The sequence below is a fragment of the Nycticebus coucang genome, chromosome 19 (genome assembly GCF_027406575.1).
Source record: "Nycticebus coucang isolate mNycCou1 chromosome 19, mNycCou1.pri, whole genome shotgun sequence".
NCBI lineage: Eukaryota > Metazoa > Chordata > Mammalia > Primates > Lorisidae > Nycticebus > Nycticebus coucang.
The window spans coordinates 37,214,039-37,226,712 of record NC_069798.1 but is presented as its reverse complement, the minus strand read 5'-3'; the positions used below and the strand labels follow the sequence as shown (position 1 = coordinate 37,226,712).

Genomic DNA, 12,674 nt, shown 5'->3' with positions numbered 1-12,674 from the left:
TATGGAAAGCTTTATAGATAGCCTCTCACTTGGTTCCAGCTACAATCCTATGACACAGGAACTCAGTAGTGTCCTCGTCCTTAAGATACATGATAACCAAATCTTTAAAAGTTGAGTAAATTACCCAAGCCCACACAACTAAGGAGTAAAGTCTGGGTTCAGACCCAAGTCTGTCTCACTTCAGAGCCATGGTCCTTAACTTCTGTGACTCCCGCCTCTCAGACAGAGCTTCTGAGCAATGAAACAGGCTGTATCTGACTCTGTAAAGCATTTCATTACTCAGTAAATATTTCTCAGCAAGCCATGGCCTAACTTCTTATTGTGAAAAGACTTTAATTACCTTGATCATAAGAAAAGAGTTTTAACTAGCTATGTGGTTCTGTTCTTTGCCTCTCAGTAATTTAATCATTTTAAATTAAGTGAGCTTTTATATATACTTCTGAGATGTGCTGGCCTTTCTTCTCCATGTATCCTAGCTTATTTATTTGAGAAAAAAATTTCTCAAGTGGTGCATGGAAAGTATAGGAAAATTCACTACCAGAAAATTACATCAAATTCTTGTGAGTTTTTTTTTGTTTGTTTGATCAATTTTTTTCCTGTTTTCCCCTTTACATTTTCCTCTCTTCAGTCTCTTTGAAGACTGTCTTAATCTACATGTATTTTATCTTTAATGTTTCTCATTTTTCCCAGAAGGAAAGATTTTCCAACTGGAAAAAGAGGTTTTAACTTTCTTCAATTTCTGCTTTGGTAGCAATTATTTTTAATCCAGTTCTTATGTCTACACAAGTCATGTAAAAGCGAATCTAAAACTTTTTGCTCATGACCTGACTAGTATTAATTAGAGTAATGTTTGCTTTAAGACACAACAACTCTGCATGTGTGTATATGCATGTGTCATGTTTGGGGGACTAAATTTAGTATCATACGAAACTAAATTTTAACTTCTTTACATTCATTTACTAACTGTAAGGCCTGGGTCTTCTCTCCATTTGTAAAAATAAAAATAATTATACAACCTCTCTCAAAGATATGCTGTGTCATAAGTGAGATAATAAACAATATACCTACCTCAATGTCTAAAACACATACAAGGCATTTCAATAGAATCAACACCTTTCCCTTTTTCATAGCATTTATCAGCACGATGAAAAACATTTGCCTGCTCAATAATCACAGATACTTGAGCAGAAGTTATTTACTCCAAAACCAAGAAAAAAATTATTTCCAGAAAAACATTGCATACCTATAAAATGGACTCTTATCATCCGAGTGAAGGTTTGGCTTCTTAAATTTTCTAAAACAACATTGTTCAATAGAACTTTCCAGTACCTATATTACTCAACCTGTTCCAAAAGGTAGAAAAAGAAAAAAGACTACCCAACATGTTCTATGAAGCAAACATCACCCTGATCCCCAAACCAGGAAAAGACCCAACAAGAAAAGAAAATTATAGACCTAATGAATATAGATGCAAAAATATTCAACAAGATCCTAACAAACAGAATCCAGCAACACATCAAACAAATTATACATCATGACCAAGTCGATTTTATCCCAGGGTCTCAAGGAGGGGTCAATATACGTAAATCTATAAATGTAATTCAGCACATAAACAAATTAAAAAACAAAGACCATATGATTCTCTCAATTGATGTAGAAAAAGCTCTTGATAATATCCAGCATCCCTTCATGATCAGAACACTCAAGAAAATTGGTCTAGAAGGGACTTTTCTTAAACTGATAGAGGCTATCTACAGCAAGCCCACGGCCAATATCATATTGAATGGAGTTAAATTAGAATCATTTCCACTCAGATCAGGAACCAGACAAGGCCGCCCATTGTCTCCATTGCTTTTTAACATTGTATGGAAGTTTTAGCCACCTCAATTAGGAAAGAAAAGGCAATAAAGGGTATCCATATAGGGTCAGAAGAGATCAAACTTTCGTTCTTCGCAGATGATATGGAAAACACTAGGAACTCTACTACAAAACTCCTAGAAGTGATCAAGGAATACAGCAGCATCTCAGGTTACAAAATCAACATCCATAAATCAGCAGCCTTTATATACACAAACAATAGTCAAGTTGAAAAAGAAGTTAAGGACTCTATCCCATTCACAATAGTGCCAAAGAAAATGAAATATTTGGGAATTTACCTAACAAAAGACGAGAAAGATCTCTATAAAGAGAACTATGAAACTCTAAGAAAAGAAATAGCTGAAAATGTTAACAAATGGAAAAACATACCATGCTCATGGCTGGGAAGAATCAACATTATTAAAATGTCCATAATACCCAAAGCAATATATAATTTCAACACATTCCCTATTAAAGCTCAGCTGTCAAACTTTAAAGATATTGAAAAAACAATACTTCATTTTATACGGAATCAGAAAAAACCTTGAATAGCCAAGGCATTACTCAGAAACAAAAACAAATCAGGAAAAATCATGCTACCAGACCTCAGACCTTACTACAAATCGATAGTGATCAAAACAGCATGTTACTGGCACAAAAACAGAGAAGTAGATGTCTGGAACAGAATAGAGAACCAAGAGATGAATCCAGCTACTTACCGTTATTTGATCTTTGACAAGCCAATTAAAAGTATTCAGTGGGGAAAAGATTCCCTATTTAACAAGTGGTGCTGGGTGAACAGGCGGGCAACCTGCAGAAGACTGAAATTGGACCCACACCTTTCACCATTAACTAAGATAGACTCTCACTGGATTAAAGATTTAAACTTAAGACATGAAACTATAAAAATACTAGAGGAGAGTGCAGGGAAAACCCTTGATGAAATCGGTCTGGGCGAGTATTTTATGAGGAGGACCCCCCGGGCAAGTGAAGCAGCTTCAAAAATACACTACTGGGACTTGATCAAACTAAAAAGTTTCTGCACAGCCTAGAACACAGTAAGTTAAGCAAGCTAACAGCTCTCAGAATGGGAGAAGATATTTGCAGGTTATATCTCCGACAAATGTTTAATAACCAGAATCCACAGAGAACTCAAACGCATTAGCAAGAAAAAAAAAAGGGATCCCATCGCAGGCTGGGCAAGGAATTTGAAGAGAAACTTCTCTGAAGAAGACAGGTGCACAGCCTTCAGAAATATGAAAAAATGCTCATCATCTTTAATCATCAGAGAAATGCAAATCAAAACTACTTTGAGATACCATCTAACTCCAGTAAGACTAGCCTATATCACAAAATCTCAAGACCAGAGATATTGGCGTGGATGTGGAGAAAAGGGAACACTTCTGCACTGCTGGTGGGAATGCAAATTAATACATTCTTTTGGAAAGATATATGGAGAACACTAAGAGATCTAAAAATAGATCTGCCATTCAATCCTGTAATTCCTTTGCTGGCATATACCCATAAGACCAAAAATCACAACATAACCAAGATATTTGTACCAGAATGTTTATTGCAGCCCCATTCATAATTGCTAAGTCATGGAAAAAGTGCCCATCGATGCACGAATGGATTAATAAATTGTGGTATATGTACACCATGGAATATTATGCAGCCTTAAAGAAAGATGGACACTTTACCTCTTTCATGTTTACATGGATGGAGCTGGAACATATTCTTCTTAGTAAAGTATCTCAAGAACGGAAGAAAAAGTACCCAATGTACTTAGCCCTACTATGAAACTAATTTGGGGCTTTCACATGAAAGCTATAACCCAGTTACAACCTAACAATAGGGGGAAGTGGGAAAGGGAGGGGAGGGGGGTGGTGGGTAAAGGGATGGGTTTTGGTGGGATTATACCTGCAGTGCATCTTACAGGGGTATTTGCAAAACTTGGTAAATGTAGAATGTAAATGTCTTGGCACAGTAACTGAGATAATGCCAGGAACGCTATGTTAACCACTGTGATGAAAATGTGTCAAATGTCACAGGGAGTCAGCGAGAGACTTCTGGACCCCCAGAAGAGGACTAAAACAGGGGAAAACTGGCAAGTGGTCGCGTGTGTTAAATCCGTCTAAACGCGCCCGCAATTTCCACAGGCACGAGAAATTAAAGAGCAAGAGGAAATGAAAGGAAAATTAGGGCAAGGAAAGAGATAAAAGAAATCACTCATGAGGAAGAATCAGCAGAAAACTCCAGGCAACTTGAAGAACCAGTCCAGAACAACCCCGCCAAGGGACCATGAGGTAGCTACTGCAGAGGATTCCACCTATACAGAAATGTTAGGAATGACAGAAAGGGAATTTAGAATACACATGTTGAAAACAATGAAAGAAATGATGGAAACAATGAAGGAAACTGCTAATAAAGTGGAAAATAACCAAAAGGAAATGCAAAAACAGAATAAAATAAGAGATGAGTGATATGAAGAATATAAAAAGGATATAACAGAGCTGAAGGAACTGAAACAGTCAATTAGGGAACTTAAAGAAACAATGGAAAGTATCAGCAACAGATTAGACCATGCAGAAGAAAGAATATCAGAGGTAGAAGACAAAGTTGTTGAGATAACTCAGAAAGTAAAAGAGGCAGAAAAGAAGAGAGAGAAAGCAGAAGGTTCACTGTCAGAATTATGGGACTTTATGAAGCGTTAAAACATACGAGTTATAGGAATTCCAGAAGAGGAAGAAGAATGCCCCAGAGGAATGGAAGCCATACTAGAGAATATTATAAAAGAAAATTTCCCAAATATCACCAAAGATTCTGACACACTGCTTTCAGAGGGCTATCGGACCCCAGCTTGCCTCAACTCTAACCGAGCTTCTCCAAGACACATTGTGAAGAACCTGTCCAAAGTCAAGACAAAAGAAAAGATTCTGCAAGCTGCCAGGAGTAAGCACCAGTTGACCTACAGGGGCAAATCCATCAGAGTGACCGCAGACTTCTCTAATGTAACTTTCCAAGCAAGAAGACAATGGTCATCTACCTTTAATCTACTTAAACAGAAGAATTTCCAGCCCAGAATTCTGTACCCTGCTAAGCTAAACTTAAAAATTGATGGAGAAATCAAATCATTTGTGGATATACAAACATTGAGGAAATTCGCCACAACAAGACCAGCCCTACAGGAAATACTTCAACCTGTTCTGCACACTGACCACCACAATGGATCAGCAGCAAAGTAAGAACTCAGAAATTAAAGGACAGAACCTAACCTCCACACTGATGCAAAAGATAAAACTAAGCAATGGACTCTAACAAAATAAGACGAATAGAATACTACCACACTTATCAATTATCTCAATAAATGTTAATGGCTTGAATTCCCCACTGAAGAGACATAGATTGGTTGAAAGGATTAAAAAACACAAGCCATCCATTTGCTGTCTGTAAGAAACACACCTGGCTTCAAAAGACAAATTAAACATCCGAGTCAAGGGTTGGAAGACAATTTCTCAGGCAAATGGAATTCAGAAGAAAAGAGGAGTTGCAATCTTCTTTTCAGATACATGTAAATTTAAAGCAACTAAAGTCAAAAAAGACAAAGATGGTCACTTTATATTGGTCAAGGGAAAAATACAACAAGAAGACATTTCAATTCTAAATATTTATGCACCCAATTTAAATGCTCCCAGATTCTTGAAACTGACCTTACTCGGTCTGAGCAATATGATATCTGATCATACCATAATAACAGGGGACCTTAACACTCCTCTTACAGAGCTGGACAGATCCTCTAACCAGAAATTAAATAAGGATATAAGAGATTTAAATGAGACCCTAGAACAACTGTGCTTTATAGACGCATATATAACACTCCATCCCAAAGATAAAGAATACACATTCTTCTCATCACCCCATGGAACATTCTCCAAAATTGATCATATCCTGGGACACAAAACAAATATCAACAGAATCAAAAGAATTGAAATTTTACCTTGTATCTTCTCAGACCATAAGCCACTAAAGGTGGAACTCAACTCTAACAAAAATGCTCCACCCCACCCAAAGGCATGGAAATTAAACAATCTTCTGTTGAATAACAGATGGGTGAAGGAAGAAATAAAACAGGAAATCATTAACTTCCTTGAGCATAACAACAATGAAGACACAAGCTACCAAAACCTGTGGGATACTGCAAAAGCAGTTTTCAGAGGAAAATTCATCACTTTAGCTGCCTACATTCGAAAAACAGAAAGAGAGCACATCAACAATCTCACAAGAAATCTTATGGAATTGGAAAAAGAAGAACAATCTAAGCCTAAACTCAGTAGAAGAAAAGAAATGTCCAAAATCAAATCAGAGATCAATGAAATTGAAAACAAAAGAATCATTCAGAAAATTAATGAAACAAGGAGTTGGTTTTTTGAAAAAATAAATAAAATAGATAAACCATTGGCCAGACTAACGAGGAATAGAAAAGTAAAATCTCTAGTAACCTCAATCAGAAATGATAAAGGGGAAATAACAACTGATCCCACAGAGATACAAGAGATCATCTCTGAATACTACCAGAAACTCTATGCCCAGAAATTTGACAATGTGAAAGAAATGGATCAATATTTGGAATTACACCCTCTCCCTAGACTCAGCCAGGAAGAAATAGAGCTCCCGAACAGACCAATTTCAAGCACTGAGATCAAAGAAACAATAAAAAATCTTCCGACCAAAAAATGCCCTGGTCCAGACGGCTTCACTCCAGAATTCTATCAAACCTTCAAGGAAGAGCTTATTCCTGTACTGCAGAAATTATTCCAAAAAATTGAGGAAGAAGGAATCTTCCCCAACACATTCTATGAAGCAAACATCACCCTGATACCAAAACCAGGAAAAGACCCAAACAAAAAGGAGACTTTCAGACCAATCTCACTCATGAATATATATGCGAAAATTCTCAACAAAATCCTAGCCAATAGATTACAGCTTATCATCAAAAAAGTCATTCATCATGACCAAGTAGGCTTCATCCCAGGGATGCAAGGCTGGCTTAACATATGCAAGTCCATAAACGTTTCCACCATATTAACAGAGGCAAAAATAAAGATCACATGTTCCTCTCAATAGATGCAGAAAAAGCATTTGATAAAATCCAGCATCCTTTTCTAATAAGAACACTGAAGAGTATAGGCATAGGTGGCACATTTTTAAAACTGATTGAAGCTATCTATGACAAACCCACAGCCAATATTTTACTGAATGGAGTAAAACTGAAAGCTTTTCCTCTTAGAACTGGAACCAGACAAGGTTGTCCTCTGTCACCTATACTATTCAACGTAGTGCTGGAAGTTCTAGCCAATACAATTAGGCAAGACAAGGAAATAAAAGGAATCCAAATGGGAGCAGAGGAGGTCAAACTCTCTCTCTTTGCTGACGACATGATCTTATACTTAGAGAACCCCAAAGACTCAACCACAAGATTCCTAGAAGTCATCAAAAAATACAGTAATGTTTCAGGATATAAAATCAATGTCCACAGGTCAGTAGCCTTTGCATACACCAATAACAGTCAAGATGAGAACCTAATTAAGGACACAACTCCCTTCACCATAGTCTCAAAGAAAATGAAATACCTAGGAATATACCTAACGAAGGAGGTGAAAGACCTCTATAAAGAAAACTATGAAATCCTCAGAAAGGAAATAGCAGAGGATATTAACAAATGGAAGAACATACCATGCTCATGGATGGGAAGAATCAACATTGTTAAAATGTCTATACTTCCCAAAGCAATCTACCTATTCAATGCCATTCCTATCAAAATACCAACATCGTACTTTCATGATTTGGAAAAAATGATTCTGCATTTTGTATGGAACCGGAAAAAAACCCGTATAGCTAAGGCAGTTCTCTGTAACAAAAATAAAGCTGGGGGCATCAGCATACCAAATTTTAGTCTGTACTACAAATCCATAGTGCTCAAGACAGCATGGTACTGGCACAAAAACAGAGACATAGACACTTGGAATCGAATTGAAATCCAAGAAATGAAACTAACATTTTACAACCACCTAATCTTCGATAAACCAAACAAGAACATACCTTGGGGGAAAGACTCCCTATTCAATAAATGGTGTTGGGAGAACTGGATGTCTACATGTAAAAGACTGAAACTGGACCCACACCTTTCCCCACTCACAAAAATTGATTCAAGATGGATAAAGGACTTAAATTTAAGGCATGAAGCAATAAAAATCCTCCAAGAAAGCATAGGAAAAACACTGGAAGATATTGGCCTGGGGAAGTTCTTCTTCATAAAGACTGCCATGGCAATTGCAACAACAGCAAAAATAAACAAATGGGACTTCATTAAACTGAAAAGCTTCTGTACAGCTAAGGAGACAACAACCAAAGGAAAGAGACAACCTACACAATGGGAAAGGATATTTACATATTTTCAATCAGACAAAAGCTTGATAACTAGGATCTATAGAGAACTCAAATTAATCCACATGAAAAAAGCCAACAATCCCATATAGCAATGGGCAAGAGACATGAATAGAACTTTCTCTAAAGATGACAGACGAATGGCTAACAAACACATGAAAAAATGTTCATCATCTCTATATATTAGAGAAATGCAAATCAAAACAACCCTGAGATATCATCTAACCCCAGTGAGAATGGCCCACATCACAAAATCTCAAAACTGCAGATGCTGGCGTGGATGTGGAGAGAAGGGAACACTTTTACACTGCTTGTGGGTCTGCAAACTAGTACAACCTTTCTGGAAGGAAGTATGGAGAAACCTCAAAGCACTCAAGCTAGACCTCCATTTGATCCTGCAATCTCATTACTGAGCATCTACCCAGAAGGAAAAAAATCCTTTTATCATAAGGACACTTGTACTAGACTGTTTATTGCAGCTCAATTTACAATCGCCAAAATGTGGAAACAGCCTACATGCCCACCAACCCAGGAATGGATTAACAAGCTGTGGTATATGTATACCATGGAATACTACTCAGCCATTAAAAAAAATGGAGACTTTACATCCTTCGTATTAACCTGGATGGATGTGGAAGACATTATTCTTAGTAAAGCATCACAAGAATGGAGAAGCATGAATCCTATGTACTCAATTTTGATATGAGTACAATTAATGACAATTATGGTTATGGGGGGGAACAGAAAGAGGGAAGGAGGAAGGGGGGTGGGGCCTTGGTGTGTGTCACACTTTATGGGGGCAAGACATGATTGCAAGAGGGACTTTACCTAACAATTGCAATCAGTGTAACCTGGCTTATTGTACCCTCAATGAATCCCCAACAATAAAAAAAAAAAAAAAAAGGAAAATGTGTCAAATGGTCTATGAAGCGAGTGTATGATGCCCCATGATCATATCAATGTCCACAGGTATGTTTTAATAAATAAATAAAGAAAGAAAGAACTTTCCACAGTGATTTAAATTATCTATATATGCACTCTCTAATCTCTAGCCACTAACCACATGTGTCCATCAAGTACTTGAAATGTTGCTAATTCAACTGAAGAACTAAATTTTTTGTTTTAATCAACTTAAATGTAAAGAGCCACATGTGGCTAGCAGGTATCTGAGCCAGCAGCACAGTTATAGAGACTGGTCCCATTTGTAAAGCTGATTGACTTTTTTTTTTTTTTTTTTTTGCAGTTTTTGGCCAGGGCCTGGCTTGAACCCGCCATTCCTGGTATATGGGGCCAGCGCTCTACTCTTTGAGCCACAGGCATTGCCTGAGTTTATTGACTTTTTAAAAGTATTAAATGCTACTCAGTTCAGTGAGCAGTGAAAATATAATAGGCTCCCCAGGAGTTTGGGAAGAATTGGCAAATCAATGCTACAGCCTTGATTCCTGTTCTCTCATTTTCTTTTTATCCCAATGTCAGACTTTTTAAAATCTTAATCCTACCCCTCCACAACATTATTTAAGCAGGTGAAATCAAATATTAATCATTATTAAATTAAACAGATAACCTCATAGCTATGTGTAAAAGGATTTCTTTTTAACAATGTTTCCTTTAGTGATGGAATAGAAGAAGGAAGGTGAACTGATAATTTCCAGCATCAACAGGTGTCTTTTCCTCAAAAGGCCAACAGAGCAAATGAGGCATGATAACCACTGCCTTTGCAGAAGAGTGATTGCTGAGGGCAAAGCTTTAATGAGAACAGAGTCGTGGTGGGTCTGTTAATAAGGCAAGATGAAAGTATTATTATTTAGTCTTAATCACTATAGTTGTTGCTTGATATCTGCCAGAATTGGTTCCAATCCTCCCACATACTTAAAATTATCTCTAGATTTATTATAATACCCAATACAATGTAAATGTTATGCAAATTATTGTATACTATATTTTTATGTATTTTCTATTGTTGTATTACTTGGGGTTTTTTCCCAAATATTTTTTTATCCACAGTTGCTTGAATCCACAGACGTTGAAGCTATGGATACGAAAGCCTGACTGTATGCGAAATCTTGTTTTTAAAAAGAGACTGTGTTCTTTATTTGTTATATGCATCAGCCAGATTACAAATGAGGCAAAAAGAGATTTATGAAAGATTCAGCAAACCCTAGGCTTCCTTTATCCTAGTTTGCTAACTTCTACACTTGATTCACTAGCCTGGCTCATCCTTGCATAGGACACAAGGTATTAGTATCCACTGAGCTGATTCTCTTAATGGACAATTGCAGATACAATTAAGTGACTGGTAGTGTCCACAATTTTTGTAACTATGGGATAGAGGATTTTGATTGTTTGTTTTCTGGCATTTAAAGGCAATATTTGGGTAAAAAGCTCTCATAAGTAATCTTAGTTTCCAGAGAAATGAACCCACTAACCAAGATACAAATCTGGGCCATAACAACAATATGTCCAGGTCACAAATACACAGAGGAAAGCCCAACCTGAGGGAACACAAACTTGAGTTACAAAATCCTCCTTTACAATGTAGGTTGGTAACTTAATGTGCATGTCCTATCACAAGGATTTCACAATCCGTGATGAGAGAATTTGGCTAATTGTTTTGATTTATGCCTACTCTAGGTTTACAATGAAATTATTCATGGCACAGACAAAAATTTCAAACCAGCAACGAGAAATGCCATATCTTATTCACTGAAGAGGGAGGTAGTATTAATTTATAGATTGTGCCACTTCTCAAGGCCAAATTAAGGATTTCCAGAGGAGCATTTCAGTGGGGTAGAGGTTTTTCCCTGGCCCAGTTAAAGAGGCAGTCAGATAGGAAACAACCTCGTGCCAGTTGAAGGAACAGCAGTGTGGCCAGTGGTCATATTACACCAACTGTCAAGTCCAAACATTTGATTCAGAGTTAGCCTTCCCTCATTTTTTCAATCAGTTCATCATAAATCTTGGTGAGCTCTTCTATATTGTTATTCTTCTGCTCTAATGTTTCTCCAGGACATCCACTCACAGCCTCCATCTGTAGGCTGGCCTGGTGAGTGGCCAGCTCCAGCTGTGTCCTGCCTCAAACCTGGGTAAGTTCAGCATTGGCCCTGCCCAGTTCCTCCTCTGTGTGCACTTTCAGGGCCCAGTAACTTTGCTCCTCTTTCTTCACTTGGGACAGCTACTTCTGCACACATCTCTTCAGTACCTTTTCATTCTTGAGGAAGCCTTCCAGGACCTCCTTTACCTTTTCATATCTCACAGAAATTTCAAACTCATGGATTCGAGAGATTCTCTTCCAAGTATCTGGGACTACAAGCACCTACCACCATGCCCAGGTAGTTTTTCTATTTTTAGTAGAGATGGAGTCTCACTCTTGATCAGGCTGGTCTGGTAGTCCTGAGCTCAGGCAATCCACTCATCTTAGCCTCCCAGAGTGCTAGGATCACAGGCATGAGCCATCATGCTCAGCTCAGTCAGAGACTTCTCCACCGAGTTCAGGTCATCCAGGTCTTGCTCCTTCTCCAGGATCAGCTGCTGCACATTGGTGGGAAACTAACTTCTCTCTCTGTTCATCCTTTATCATCTGACCAATGCTTTTCTTATTCTCCACTATTTTCCTTGGTGTGGTCTCTGTTCTGGCAGTCTGGAGCATAGAGTCCCTGTAAGGCTGCTGGGACAGAAGACCTGCAGGATTTTCACCTCAACTGTCCCAAGGCAGGAAGAGAAGGCTTTTATGGAGATGGAGACATCTCTTGGGTGAGCTGCCTCTCTAATTCCAATCAACTCTGTGAGGATACCAAGATCATGACCCCCAGCTCCCCTGGGAGGATTTATCTGGCACCTATAAGCATGGTTTTTGGTGGGGGGCCAGGCCTCATGTGACAGGGTGCTGGATTTTTGCCACAGCATTCACAAGGGCTTAAGTATCCTCAAAGTTTGGCTCTGAGTATGGGAATTGGGACTTGTCACACTATCTACATGCACTTACACCCCAGAATTACTCGCTCACAATTGCTCCCTAGCCCTCATCATCATTATAAAACTCACAGCCTGCCATTTTCACTCTTAGGGGTCATCTGTATCTTATAGACATGACCATTCCATTGCTATATGTACTCAAGAAGATAACAATTCTATCAATAATTTTCTCTATGGTTCTAACTTTCTTTAGTAACAAATTAATTCACCAAAATATCTAGTAAAGCATGGAACTTTGGTTTTCATTGGTGGAGTGATTTGGAAGCTGGAAAAGATAGTCATTTTTACTAATATAAACAGTGGATTCCTTTTGGGAGGGGCCACTCTGATAGATGGCCCTAGTTATTCCAAACTAAGATTACTGCCTTTCCATTATTTGGAGGAAAACTCAAGGTTCAGAA

General features: G+C 38.0%; 1 pseudogene; it reads right to left on the bottom strand.

The window, feature by feature from the left end:
• Positions 1-11,218: 11,218 nt before the first annotated feature.
• Positions 11,219-11,947, bottom strand: LOC128571703 (transforming acidic coiled-coil-containing protein 2-like; annotated as a pseudogene).
• Between the last annotated feature and the right edge of the window lie 727 nt (positions 11,948-12,674).